This window comes from Convolutriloba macropyga, chromosome 11, assembly GCF_964194025.1.
Source record: "Convolutriloba macropyga chromosome 11, txConMacr16.3, whole genome shotgun sequence".
NCBI classification, from domain to species: domain Eukaryota; kingdom Metazoa; phylum Xenacoelomorpha; order Acoela; family Convolutidae; genus Convolutriloba; species Convolutriloba macropyga.
The window spans coordinates 40,155,597-40,170,023 of NC_134478.1; the positions used below are offsets into that span (position 1 = coordinate 40,155,597).

General features: G+C 36.7%; 1 protein-coding gene across 1 annotated transcript in view; it reads left to right on the top strand.

The window, feature by feature from the left end:
* The window catches only part of LOC142350017 (protein O-mannosyl-transferase TMTC3-like), a 197,285-nt gene that overhangs the window by 109,266 nt on the left and 73,592 nt on the right, over positions 1 to 14,427 (top strand). The gene's annotated exons all lie outside the window — the stretch shown is intronic.

The following is a 14,427-nucleotide window of genomic DNA, read 5'->3' on the forward strand; positions in this document are numbered from 1 at the left end:
AAGACGTTTGAAACAAAACCTGTCAAAACACATGACTGAGAGTGATAGCGTTCAATTTGGTCGAGTCATATTGTTTTGCTTTAAAAAACTAAAAGTCTATGATGCTCCGCAAGCCAATAATTCTAATTTCATCATTTCATGAAACAGGAAATTTTTATCAATTTTTATGTAAGTTACGGAATTGAAAAAAAACGCCACTATCACTTAAAAGCTACCTTAGTGTAATTTGTTTTGTAGATTTAACACGCATTCATCGTCTTTGCAGGCAAATTTATCTGCTGTCCAGTTGGCTTTTTTACAATTCAATTAAGTTCGGGAACACTTTTTCTGCAACACCAAAGAGTTTTATTATTTGACCATAAAATGGGCGCTTTTCTATCTAAGACAACGGACACTTTACATCGCCTAGTTTGTTTTGGCGGTTTCAAATTTGTCCTCATGTTACGTTTTTGCAGTTAACTTTTGTAAACCGTATAAACCGCTTTACCTTAGATTACTGCTGCGTTAACTGTTGTTCAATTAGTCCCAATGACCAATCGCTCAACTTTACTGTTCAACAAATTTGTTTCTCTCAAGAATAACAAAGTAATTTAAAAAGAAACAATCAAATTATTGCTTGAATTTTGGAGAATAACTCAATTTAAAAACTGAATTTAGGATTTCGGCTCCTAACAAATTGTTAAAAATGAATTCGACTAACTGTCAACAAAATTGCAAGTTTCTACCAAGCCTTTAAGGGGCGCTTTTAAAGCAACTCAGATATTATAAACATGATGGGAGTTTAGCCTCTCGATTGGCTTCGATAGCAATCAAAATCAAAACTATTTTAAGCTTGTAAAAACCAGTATGAGAAACTGATTTGATGCTTTACACACAATTTTACACACTCATATTTTGGTTGGGGGAGAGGTAATATTGTCTATGAGTGTACAACGATGCAAGATTCGGCGGAAAATGGGGTTAATGAGGGGAACTTTTAGACTTTACCCCTCCCCCGCTTGTCCAAAAAAATTATCCCCCAAAAATACGTAAGAATATAGTTTTTTTTTACGGATCAAATGGATGTAAGATTATAGGGTAATGGGGTCAAAGGGGTAAATTTTTAGATTTTACCCCCAAAAATGCCCCTTAAAAAGATGTAAGTTTGGGGGATAATTTCAGGGGGTAAAAGCGATGCAAGATAAGGTAGTATTGGGGAGTAAAGGGGAGTTGCTACATTTTACCCACGCAAAAATTACCCCTCAAAAAGATACAAGAATAGGGCGTAACCGTAGGGGCAAAACGATGGAAGATAACATGTGATGGTCTCACCTTCAAGGCATTGATTATTTCGAAAGAATCAATGCCTTGAAGTCGAGACCCTCACATTATGTTCTGAGATTATGAACTGACAATTTAATTGAGTGCATTGAGAACAACGCGAGGCTTAGCGTTCAGATCTACATAGATCAATCTTATGACATGGAATGAAGAGCAAATTAGACAGGCAGTTCAAAGAAATTTTGTTGACAAACGAAGTGGACAGGTGTTTGTTTCCTACCTGACTTGTATCAGTGACTAGAGAACCAAACCGGACGTCAATTCCAACTTGACGAGGTTGACTAAGCAGTTAATATATTACTATATGTTGTCTGAACGCACAAATGTTGATCATGCGTGATTGTGTCCAAAGCGAATCAACTAAATAGTCCCGATAAAAATAAATTCTCCCGATAAAAATAAATTTCGATCAATATATGTTTTCCAGAAGAACTGCAAAAGCCGGTAATAATATTTCAGCCAGTTCTCCTGGTATTTTGATTTCAGGCAACTCAACATTTTCTGAATTCCAGGCATCAAACTTATAAATCAAATATAAGTATCTCCCCGGGTCGCCACTTAGTAGTCATGAAAGGATCATATACGATGTCATGCAAATCATGACGTATTTACTAAGACGATCCTTGTATGACTACTGAGAAATCATATATGATCCTTGTATGATTACCAAGAAATCATATATGATCCTAATTTGATTACTAAAAATCATATGCCTATTTTTCGCAAATCTTCTTCCATTTATGTTTTTCTTTTAAATTACATTTGGTAAGGCATCACCTATGTGATTCCCCGGCATCACTTTGTAATAGGTGAAAAGACACTAACGTAGAAAATCATTTGCGAAGTTGGGCACTACAAATTCGCAATATAATACAATTTATGTACAACCAGAGGTGAAAGAAGCTATATACACAGTTATATACACAGTAAGAGAAGTTTTAGTTTAAAAAATTGAGTTTGAGAAGTTCCGATTAAGATTTAAAGTTCTATATAACTTTAGTAGAAGACTTCCTCTGCCTCGGATGCACTCAGCCATTTCAAGTACCATGGAGGACTTCTGCTGGCTGAACTTGACGTATACAAACGCTATTGGATCGTTTTCTTGGCTAGTGATTCTTGGCTGGAAAATGTTCAAAATAAGTGTGATAGTTTCTTCAGGTAAGTATGATAAATTACAACAAAAAAAATAAATTAAAATTGAATGGGAAAGCTTTAAATGCTCGATGGGCGTGGGTGGGATTCGAACCCACGCGTCTTGATGTTCTGTTTCTTCGAGGTGATAGTTCACTGCACTAAGTTGACTTATTTTTCTGCAAGATTTTCGTTTCAAAGCTTTGTTCTTTCAATGTTTAAGTCGTTGCAAGTTTAAAACGGAGATCGACAAACTGACTTGAACGGTTTCGAACCGAAGCTCCCAGTTGTGCTGTTTTTTTTAGCGGTCCGCGCTAAGTGTCATGTATGATGTTAAAAAAAAAATCAGCTTTCATTCAAATATGTTGCTGTCCGCTCGATTCAATTATAGATAGGGCTTAGATTGGTGTCCCTGATTTCAAATAGTCCTGCTTCGTTGTCGAGAAAGAAAAGATTGAGGAGGAAAAAAAGAACGATTATGATTAATGAAGAGAGGAAGAAACAGAATAAACAAAAGCGTTGTTTCTGACTGGAAAAACGCATTAACATAAAAGTGACAGAATTAAGAAATTGATCAATAAAAGTGCTACGCTAACCTAAACCATAAAACCACTGAAACCAAACCACGCGCAGCACAAGAGTTAATGTTTTTGTTTAATCTCAAAGACGTTTTCCTTTTAAATCAGTGGAGTGTTGAGTGAAAAAGTAAAATAGTTTTCAATAAAGTAGAAATGAGAGGCTTCGAAAGAAGGCGTAAGTGTTGGTCAGTAACTAAGCATAGAGATATTGATGACAGCTGTGATCTGTTCAGCCCCGAATTGACTAGGCGAGCAGCTGGCCAAACAGATGAAGATAATTGAATGAGATTGTCAGAGAATGGCAAAGACTGAGTTGTATTTGGCCCCGAATTGACTAAGCGAGCGGCTGGCCGAATACATTTAACACGTCTGATGGTTCTGTTGTTTTTCATATTGTTAATATAGCGGGAAGAAATTAATTATAATAAGGAAAGTTGGAGGCAACTGAGCTGGATTCGAACCCGGGTCGGAGAAAAGAAATGTTCATTCTTTCGTTGATAATCCACGCGCTGTTGGTAACTGCGCCAATTTCCTCTTTTTCAAGAAGTTAAAATTTTGATGCGGTTTATTGGATGGAGGAAACGCCTCAATAAAATAAATGTAAAGTTGCTGGAGTTGGACTCGAACAGTAGTAGTGTTTACATCATTAATCCTTTTTTTGTGCTCTTCGCAACTGTGCCACTCGACAGCTACTTTTGGTTATCCGACTGCCAGTTTTTCATTTGCACTATCTGTAGATTTGTTTTCCTGTTTATTGTTGTATTTTTCCCCTGTTTCCTTAGTTTTTGTTGTTTGAAAGATGAAGATCTTTTATATTGAATTTCCCAGATTAAACTGGGATTGATCCTCCTTTTGTTTAGTCGGTCACTATTCTGAGCAGTCATTTTAGCCACTAGTCTATTGCTTATGCGGCCGTGAAATTTACTAATTTAGATGATCAAGAGTGCTTCTGCAAGAGTTGAGCGGGCACTGTCGTTTCTTATATATCAGCTCTGATACAGACAGTATGTTGTTTTTGATTGCCCTTTGAATATACCTGTTGGCCAGTTCAATCTGCATTACTCTGACTGGCTTCATGTTTGCCTCTTCGTGGAGGTTTTGAGTCTTATACCATCTTGGTTTTCGAAGGCAAATTCGTAGGGCTCGGTTTTGAACGTTTTGTATTTTATTGATAAGGGCATGCGATTGATCCAGCCAGCAAGCATTTGAATACAGAAAGAGTGGTCTGATCCAAGATTTGTAAACCAAAATTAGGCTTTCTTCGTTAACGTTTAGGTTACTAAGCTTCCAGAGTTGAAATAGCCTGCTGTTCGCTCTTCGTATTAAATCTTTGCAATGTTCATTCCATTTGAGGTTTGGAGTAAGAATGATACCCAAGAATTTTATCGATTGTGTCTTCTGAATGGTAATTCCTTTAATGTTGAGCTCTAGGAGAGATTCTTTCTTTGAGGGGTTTTTAAAGATCAGGTAATGAGTTTTATTTGGGTTAATTTTGATTTTCAATGAGTCGCACCAATTGATTAGACTATTCACTGATGATTGGAGATGTTTTTCGATTAATTTCGGGGATCGTGACCTATAGTAGAGGGCAAAGTCGTCAGCGAACTGTGAGATCTGGGCTTTTATTTGCGGCAAACCACTGACGTAAATGAGAAAGAGAATGGGAGCAATTACGCTCCCTTGAGGTACTCCAGCTGTCGGGCTGAAACTATCACTGACAGTGGAGTTTATCTTCACAAAGACATTCCTTTGCAACAAGAATGAATTTATCCATCTTATGACCGAATTCTTTAGCCCTATCGAGTTTAATTTGTGCACGAGTCCTAGGCGCCATACAGCATCGAACGCTTTTTCGACATCCAAGCAAACGAAACCAACCATTTCGGACCACTGAAAGGCTTCACTGACGTGCTGAGTGAGTTTAATGAGGTTGTCTGTTGTGCAGCGGTGTTTCCTGTAAGCACTCTGAGTCTCGCCGAATATATTTTGGCTTTCACAAAATTCCATAACAATATTTTTTACAACAGTTTCACATATTTTGGCTATGCAGTTTGTAAGACTAATGGGTCGGTAGTTTTCAGCCTTCGATCGGTCTTTGTCTTGTTTTGGTATCATTTTTATCTGGGATTCTTTCCAGTTAAATGGAACAAAGGAGTTGTTTATGGAGCTAGATATGAGGAGACAGGCAAGGGCTTTAACATTCTTGGGTAATTCTTCAAGGATTTTGTAGCAGATTTTGTCCGGCCCAGGGCATGTTTTTTTCTTCTATTTCAAGATTTCATCAAATTCTTTTGTGGTAACCACAATACCCAGTTGTTCAGTATGTTCATTTGTATTTATTATTGCTTCTGTTTCATTTTCAATATTGTCGCAGAGTTCAGAATTTATTGATGAGTCCGTTTCGTGATTTTTCACTGTGTCCTTTAGCAGCTGTTTAAACATTTCACTTTTCTCCTTGTCGGTGACCGCCACACAATCTTTATGGAATAATTTTGGGTATTCTGCTGTTTTTTTGTTTGGGCTCGTTTTTATTAGTTAGTTCTTTTATTGCTTTCCAGAAGCCTTTGCTACCCTTATCACAAGCACTTTCCAAGACCTTTGCTCTTTTTCTGTCTTCTGATCGCATCATTGATCGTTTAATTTCTTTCTGTAGGTAATTTATCTCCGTTCTTAAAGAGGTATAGTGATCGCCAACTGCTATTTTGAGCTCTCTTCGCCTTTTTCTCCTCATTTTAATCAGTTTTTGCGTCTCAACACTGTAGGGGAGCTCTTTCTTTTTAATGCAGGAGTCTTCCAGAGATTTGTGTATTAACTCAATTAAACTGGTGCTAAATTTATTTAATTCATTCTTTTTTGGATACTTCACAGGCCAGAGATTTGATGATCTGTGTAATTTTCTTGCATGTTCTCTAAAATTTCTGTAGTTGATTTTTGATTTTAGTTGAAAAACTTCACCTTTTCTCAGGTTCAGTGTCGTAATTTTAACTTTGTGATCGCTGCCTAAATCTTCTGATACTTGAAAGTTGTTAAAATGCGCAAAAAGTGAATGATCGCAAAAGTGCAGATCTAACATATTTTTGCATTTTCCATCAAACGACTGATAGGTGTGATAACCGTTGTTCAGCAGTTTAAAAGTGCCCTCCTCAATAATATGGAGTTTTTCCCCATTTTCAGAATCGTAGGAGCAGTTTAGTTCATGGTGGGGAGCATTGAAGTCGCCACATATGAAGACATTTTTCAACTTTCCTGAAAATATTTTATCGGTCGAGAGTAGCTTTCCAGGGGAATCGTAAGCAGTTATTATCCAAAAATTATCGAAAGAGGGCAACTTAAGGCAAATTTTAAGTATTTCTAGTGTTCTTCCATTGCTATCAGTTTCTTTTTCTACTGGTTCTATTCTTTTGATAACAATGCTGTTCTTCACTAAGATAGCAGAGCCATGATGACCGTTGTTGAAGGTTTCCGATGCAACAATGTAGTTGTTGAGGGAGGTTGTTTTTTTCCAGTTCTTAACTTCATTTACACAAATTACATCTATTTCTTCTTCTGTTGAAAACAAAATCAGATCACTTATTTTGTTGTTTAGTCCGCGACAGTTCCATTGCAAAATCTTATTTGCTTATCCATTTATTTGCTTATCCTTAGTTCCTTAGCTTATCCATTTTGCGAAAAGTTTTGGCTGTTTGGTAAATTGTTTAATTGAATTGAAATAACAGGAGTTGTATTTGCGCTTTTTTTGCTGTCATGTATTCTCTGGCCATCAATTTTTTCATTGAAGATACGTGAGGCGCTGTTAGAGACAATATTTATTATGTCACTGTAGGACATAGTGTTAAGAACTGTTCGTATCTTGCTCAGGACTTCAGCTACTAGAACAGCAATTTTTTCAGTTGATGGCGTTAGGTCAGTTTTTGCTTGAGAGCTCTGTTTATTAGTTACGGCTGAGAATTTGTTCTCATTTATCTTTTTTGAGGCCTCTGCTAACTTATGCTGATATGCTGGACAGCCTCGATAAACTGTAGCATGAGCACTCAAAAAAGTAGGTCCATATAGATAACTAAAGATTTGATTCTTCCTGAAGCCAGTTGATAACTATTTGAAAACATGCTCCTTTGTAGGAAAATAGAAGCTTTTTGCATTTTACCTCAATTTGGTTTTGTGAATATGATCAAATTGCAATTGTATTTTTAGCGCGAATAAAGAATCAAATGTGAATTGCAAATGGAATATAATATTGTAGTCTGTCCTCTGACTACATTATAGGGGACTTTTGGTACCAGTCAATGTTTTATGTATCATATGTGACCTTGTACGATTTCCAAAAAACTTTTTCAACTTCGATAGAAAATGAAAATTAGAAGTTTTTAGGCTTTGAACTGTATTTTTTCTATGGTCCCTGTATGATTACTAGGAAATCATAAATGATCCTTGTAAGACTAGTAAGAATTTTGTTTGATGAGCAACCCGTGTCGTCACCTGAGTGCTCTTCTCAAACCTGCTAATTGTGTTTAACGCAAGACAGCAACTAACTGTGAAAAAAGCGTTTCTTGCTACAATTTTGGTTGACAAGGTGATGACACGTGAGTCACGATGAAATGTGATTTGAGGAAGCTGTTAGTTAGAGTATTTGGTCCAGCGCTGTCATCAGTTGGGAAAATTTTAATTATAACGGTTTCGTTCTGCCAACTCTGAAAACAGGGCTCTTGTTTGACCTCATCCCAAGACTCATTATTTGTTGAGTTGTTAAAAAAAATCACTATTACCATTGTGTCTGATATGCCTGTCCTCCATTTGAAGCAAAAAAGTCTCTTTTTGAGCAATTAAAATTTTCTCAACATGCTCAATTTGATGGCAAATTAACGGGACCATTGTATATCTACAATCCTTTAATGTCAAGACCGATGTCAATTTCATGAATCGACCTGGAAAGTTTGACAAAACGAGAGTCAAATTACGGACTCTACTAATTACGGTTCGAAATGAGTACGATAAGAAGCAGACGATGGCTGACAACTGTCAAAAGAATCAAGTGCTGAAAGAGAGGAGAGAACTTCTCGAGGAAGGTGTTCCTCGTGAGAAACTAAAAAATCGTAACTTCGAATTATTCAATGATGGTAAAAAGATAGAGATCGATAGCACTTCCCCCTCCCCAAGGAACAAAGTTCATCATGACTAGATAGTGTTAGCGTACCATCCCATTTGTTGAAGAAGATGCAAACACAGAAAAAAATCTTGCCGGCCAAACCTACAAGCTACAGGCGAAATAAATTATTCGACATAGATAACGTAGTTTTATAGTAAGCACTAATTAGAACGTATTATTGTAAATTACAAAAAGCAGAAACCATTAGAATTTTTTGCAATTACCTTCAAGCAACAGAAAGAAACTGTAGTCGAGAACAAACCGGTTTTTATCAGAAAAGCAAAAGTATCATAAATTATGATGGGATACATCACTGATTTAGACCTTGACGGGATACATTAACGAATGTTTTTTCTTGACGGGATTCGTCAAGCAGTTAAACGGGTAAAAAGAACCATAAGAAATTCCCAAACCAATTATAGGAAATGGTAAAAATAAACCAAGATAATTAACCATTGATATGAACACAACCAACCACCACAAAAAAAACCTCAACTCAAATATTCAGCTGCCATTTTCCAAGCAATTAAACTTCATATTCATGTCTTTAACAACAATTCTTATAAATTTATTCTTCAAACCTTTAACTCATAAAAACTATTCAGTAACTTTTAATTCTAACTTTTGTTCAACAATTCTAATTCTGAAATTAAACAAGTACTTTGACTTTGAACATTTTCCCCTGCTCACACCCGAGAAGTAAAGTGCTTTAGAAAACCCTCAATCAAAACAAACCGCATCAGAATAAAGTGCACGGATATTATACTTGCGACAGAGATTTAAAATGAGCTAAATAATTCAGAAAAATTTAAAAAAAAATGGTGGAAAGACTAACAAGAAAAGCACTTTCATTCGAGAACGAAATTTGGTCCAGCGGGAACCGAAAATACTCGGGAACCGAATTAAATTTCTAACAACAAAAAGATTTGAGATAACAAATCAGAATTCAATTCACCTCATTACAAGTCATCGGAATCCCTGGAGTGAATACACTCGAGCGGGAGCTAGCTAATACTCGCTGTACAAAAGAGAACAACAAACCAGCGAGCGGCAGGAGTACAATAATTCAAGTAAAAGGAATTATAAAGTTTACGCAGTTGTTGTTGTTGGTAACTTATCGTGCGCACCACTCCAGTCGTTTTGTTAGTTTTGCAGGTCAATTTGTTAAAAATTTATTGCAGTCCTAGTTGTAATTGTGAGATGTGGAGTAGGAACGATGAACTTAAAACAACAAAAAATTATAAAACTGCAGCTAAAATTCGCTGTAAACGAAAATTAAAGTTAATTAAACTGAACAAATAACAAAAATAAAGGAATCATAACAAAAAATTAATTCACCAGTTTTTTTTGTTATATAAGTATTTATACTTTAAAAAGAGAGAGAAATTGCAGTTGAGTTGAAAGTGGTTCGAAATTTATAACAATTTAGGTGGGAGAGTCATCAATAAGACTGTATAATAAAAAAATTATTTGAATGTTAACCAAGAAAATTAAATATTTAAATTTGTAAACAGCAAATTAAATCAATTTTTATAGGTTTATAGGAAAATAAAAAGAGAGGACAGATTTTATTTGTAACCAACTCTCCGAATATTTTAGAGAAACTAGTCCTTTAAACAACAGAAAAGGGTGTAATTGAAGTAAGTGAACGTTAAAATAGCATCGGGCTCGACTTCAAAAAAACTATTACCGGATGCGTTCACCGGTTCAATCCACTTGGAGAGCTAGGTGACGCAATTGGAGAAACAAGCGGAATTACTAAAATTGAAATGAACAGAAGTAGATCCAGCATGTCAAATTGATGAACGAACAGCTTACTTTGCACTTAGGCTACAAAAATCTGCCAAATAGTTCTATCGAACTTTCCAGCAGGCTAAAAGAGAAAATTATAATGAGTGCATTAAATTCTTCGAGAACACTTTAGCGGATAACCGGTCCTATTCCGGGGCGGCCAGCTTGTCGCGTACAGCAACCAAGAGAAAAACTGACAGACATTCTCAGAGACTTAAAGCAGTTGGCTTTGAAAGCTTATCAGGCGGTGTTGCAAAATATCATGGATCATCTGGTTTTGAGAGGATTCCGGAAAGGAATTAACCATAGTCAGGTAAGGTTAGATCTCAGGAAGCAAATCGGCGACAATGAAACGAAAATTGAAACCATTTTGGAAAGAGCGTTGCATCTGGAAACTGTTACCGGAACAGAAGAGGAAGAAGAAACACCAAAATTTAAGGCTATTAGACGTGATGACAGAAAAGATTTAAAGCAGGTCGTCAACAAGCTGGTGAACCAATTGTCAGTAGATGTAAAAAAACGTGAAACCTTCGGAATCAATCAAGGGAACGAAGTGGTTTGCGGGGACGGTGGGGAGTCAACAGACGTGATATAGGACAACAACAAGATCGCGGCTTGAGCGATAGGCGACGCCATGACCCAGCAACAGAGACAGATCTATTGGAAGAGTTAAACCGTCTAGGAACAACGACAGGCAGGGTTTCAAGTGCAGAGCCTGTGAACAAGAGGGACACATTTTCAGGAATTATCAAAATTTTTTGTATGTTGAAGTTCCCTACACTTGAAAAGAAAGTGCCCTTTCAAATAGAAAACCACCGAGAACCGTAATGTTGCTAGTGTTTGTTCAACAAACACAATTAAACGTCTAAACCTAGAATTCATACTTCATGGGAACAGATGCGTTGGATTAATAGACATTGGAAGTAGTGTATTGCTGTTGAGCTGGTCCACATGCGAAAAACTGAACAAACCAGTAATTGTGCAAACTTAGTCAAAACGAGTGTTAACAGCAAAAAACTCAGCTGTCAAAACAATAGGAAGGGTTACGCTGTGGGTACAGGTGCAACCAAGACTACCGGAGTTGGAACAAGAATTTGTTATAACGGCAGACGAAGGTATAGAATGTCTGCTGGGAGTTGAGTTCCTGAAAGCCAAAAAATTTGTATTGAACTTACAAGAAGAGAAACTATATAGCAGTCAGTTTAAAATTTCAATACCGCTCACCACAGAGAAACGCAAGGTGTTCAGGTTTTTTGCAATTGCGGGAGAAAACACTTATATACAGAATAAACGAATTTCTGTTGGGAATTAGATTAGATGATGAAAACAGAGAAGGAACTCCAGGAGTGGAAGGATTAGTAGAAGCAAGATTCTGAATTAAAAACTGGTTTGCTTTTAGCCGACTGTTTGATATCAAAGAAATATGATTTTCGTTTGATAAAAGACTTAAATCTAACGGAAACACCAGTAAACGTGTATAAAAGCACTTAATTAGAAAGCTAACTTGAAAAAAAAACAAAACTCAGCTGTGAATGGGATTTTCAGAAATCAAAATAAACTAAAAACATTGGAAACATTTCAAATGGGAAAACACGCAAATTTGGATGGTTCTAAGCGAAACAACCAGCAGAAGGAGAAAGAACAAGAAATGTTCAGGAGACATAATTAAGTTTTCTCCCGAAACTCGAATGACTTAGGATATTATGACAACATTTAACATTAAACTAAACTCAGCAAAGATTCACAGCCGTTCAGAAGAAGTTATTGCGGTATGAGCTTTGATAAAAGAAAAGCAATGAGAATGATTGTATAAGATCTGAAAGATGCAAATTTAATTGAATCAACCGATTCGTATTGGCAGCAATATAGATATTGACAAAAAAGGAAGATGGCAGCTACAGACCAGTTGTCGATTACAGAGGTTCGAACAAAGAAATCAAGAAAACCAGTTGGCTGCGACCATGAATAAATGACGTTATTGACTCTCTATACGGAAATTGTTACTTTTCTATGATGGACGGGACATCGGGATGTTTTCGAATGGCGTTGGATGACAAGTCGCAGAAAGTGACAGTTTTTGGTAACTTCAATGGGGCTCTTCAAGTGGAAGAGACTGCCCATCGGTTTGGCGTCAGCGCCAGGAGCTTTCCAAAATTTAATGGAGTTGGTCATGGCGGATTCTCATATGAAGTAGCTTTAGTGTACCTGGACGACATAATCATCTTCGGAAAATTCTTCGCGGAGCATCTCAATCGTCTAGATCTCGTAGTTGGACGACTTAAAGACGCTAAATTGAAAAAAAAAGGCTCAAAATTTTAAGGGGGAAAATTTATTTCCTGGGACACATTGTATCAAATAATGACGTAGAAGTGGATCTTGAGAAAGTAGCGCCAGTCAATAATATGAAAAACCAAAGAACAGTAAAAGCTATATTCATAGTAGTTGGTTTTCACAGAAGATTCATACAAGATTTTGGAAAAATAGCAGAGCCGCTTTACAAGCTATTAAACAGAACAGAACGTCTTTCTTGGTGCGAAGAGTGTTTATCAGCAGTTGAACAACTAAAACAAGCACTACAGTAAGCACCAATTTTGTGTTATCCAAATGACACGGATAGCTATTCGTTAACCACCTACGCCTCTCTGTGTGGCATTGGCTCAATTATTTCAGCACAAGTCAACGAAGCTACTCTGTGACAAAACGAGAACTTTTTGTGGTAGTTTATTTCACTCAATAATTCAGAAAAAATCTTCTGGGACTAAAGTTTTTAATTTTTACCAATCACAGGGCTGTCACTTGGTTATATAGTTTTAAGTAACCAGACGGATTATTGGCCAGATGGATAGAAAAACTCGGACAGTTGATTTTAAAATCAAACGCGAAGCGGGGAGAGAAGAACCCTCACGCGGACTGTCCGTCGAGAGTTCCACAGACTGAAGGAGAAGTCAAAAATTGCATTCAAGTGAACCAAGTAAACACAGTAAACACGGGAAATAAAAATATCTGTTCGATTGGACTAGGGAAATCTGTTGAAAAACTGGTTGAAAAATGCAGCTCAACTTAGTATACTGAGAAACTGGATTGGGAACGGGAAACCTCCTCAAAGGAAAAACATGACAAGAGCCTCCAGGGCATTGCGGAAACTTTGGACTGATTTCAGAAACTTACAAATAGAATAAAATTTAATTAAAAGAAACAAACGTGTTGACAAAATTAACAATTTAGCACAAACAGTTATTCAAAGATCACTTTTAAATGAAATTCCACTTTTCCTTCTTAAACATTTTGTACCTTTTGGTATGGCTAAGACATCTGATCGTGTTTGAGAACAATTTTACTGACCCGAGAAGTTTATTCACGAGTGGGTAAGTTCTTATGAAGCATGCTGGCAAAAAAGGCACCACTTCTGAAACCCATACACAACTTGGACAACTTGAAAACCAAGTCACCCGTTCTGGCAAGTTGCCTTGGACAATAAGGGATCTTTAACCCAGTTAATTGGAAACAAATATATTTTATTAATAGGAGATCAGTTTACAAAATGGTATGAAGCAATACCCATGAGCAGCCAAGAAGCTTTAACAGTAGCTAAGGCCTCTGTAAACATATGGGTTTCAAAATTTGGTTGTCCGGCAAATCGCCATTGTGACAAGGGCAGTAACACTATGTCAAATCTTTTCAAAATATATGGAAAGAGCGGTGAATTAACAGGACATCAACAACAATTTATCATCCTTAAGGAAACGCAATGATAGAGCGCACCAATAGCACAATCGAAGAATATGTGGTTTAATATCACAACACCTGGAGCGCCTACCTTCCGCTAGTAATGATGGCGTGCATATCATCAATTCACTCTGTGACAAAAAAAACTCTGTGACAATTCGGCTCTGCCGGTTAATTACATGTATCAAACGATACAAACCAAAATCTACCCAACGTTGAGTGATTAAGTTGATTTCTTGAATGAGACGGGAACTGACACGGGAACTGAAACGGGAAGGTATGAACGTGGAGCAAGAAAGCCAGAAAAACCTATTGTGATCGTAGCACCTTTGGACCACAATATGAAGTAGGTGACTTAGTAATGGTGTTCGACCCCACCATAAAAACTGTCAAGACAAAAAAATTTAATTCCTTTTTCAGTGGACTGTAATTAATACGTGAAATAATCAAAAATCTAATCGTTGTAATTGAAGATGTGAAAAAAAGATAAAATGTCCCCTACGATCGACCCAAACGTTTTTACAGTAGAAGTGGTACCACTGATTGAAAAAATTTTAAAAAAAAAGAGTGAACCAATAATACCACAAAATGACCTTACGGAGGGCAACGATTTTAGGGAAAATGAAGTAGTCACTCCAAAATTAAATGACACAGAAGAAAGAGAAGTTAATCCTAAAGGGAATAATAGTCTTATTAAATCCAAATACTGAAACTCACCTTGAGAGAGTCAAGGAAGAA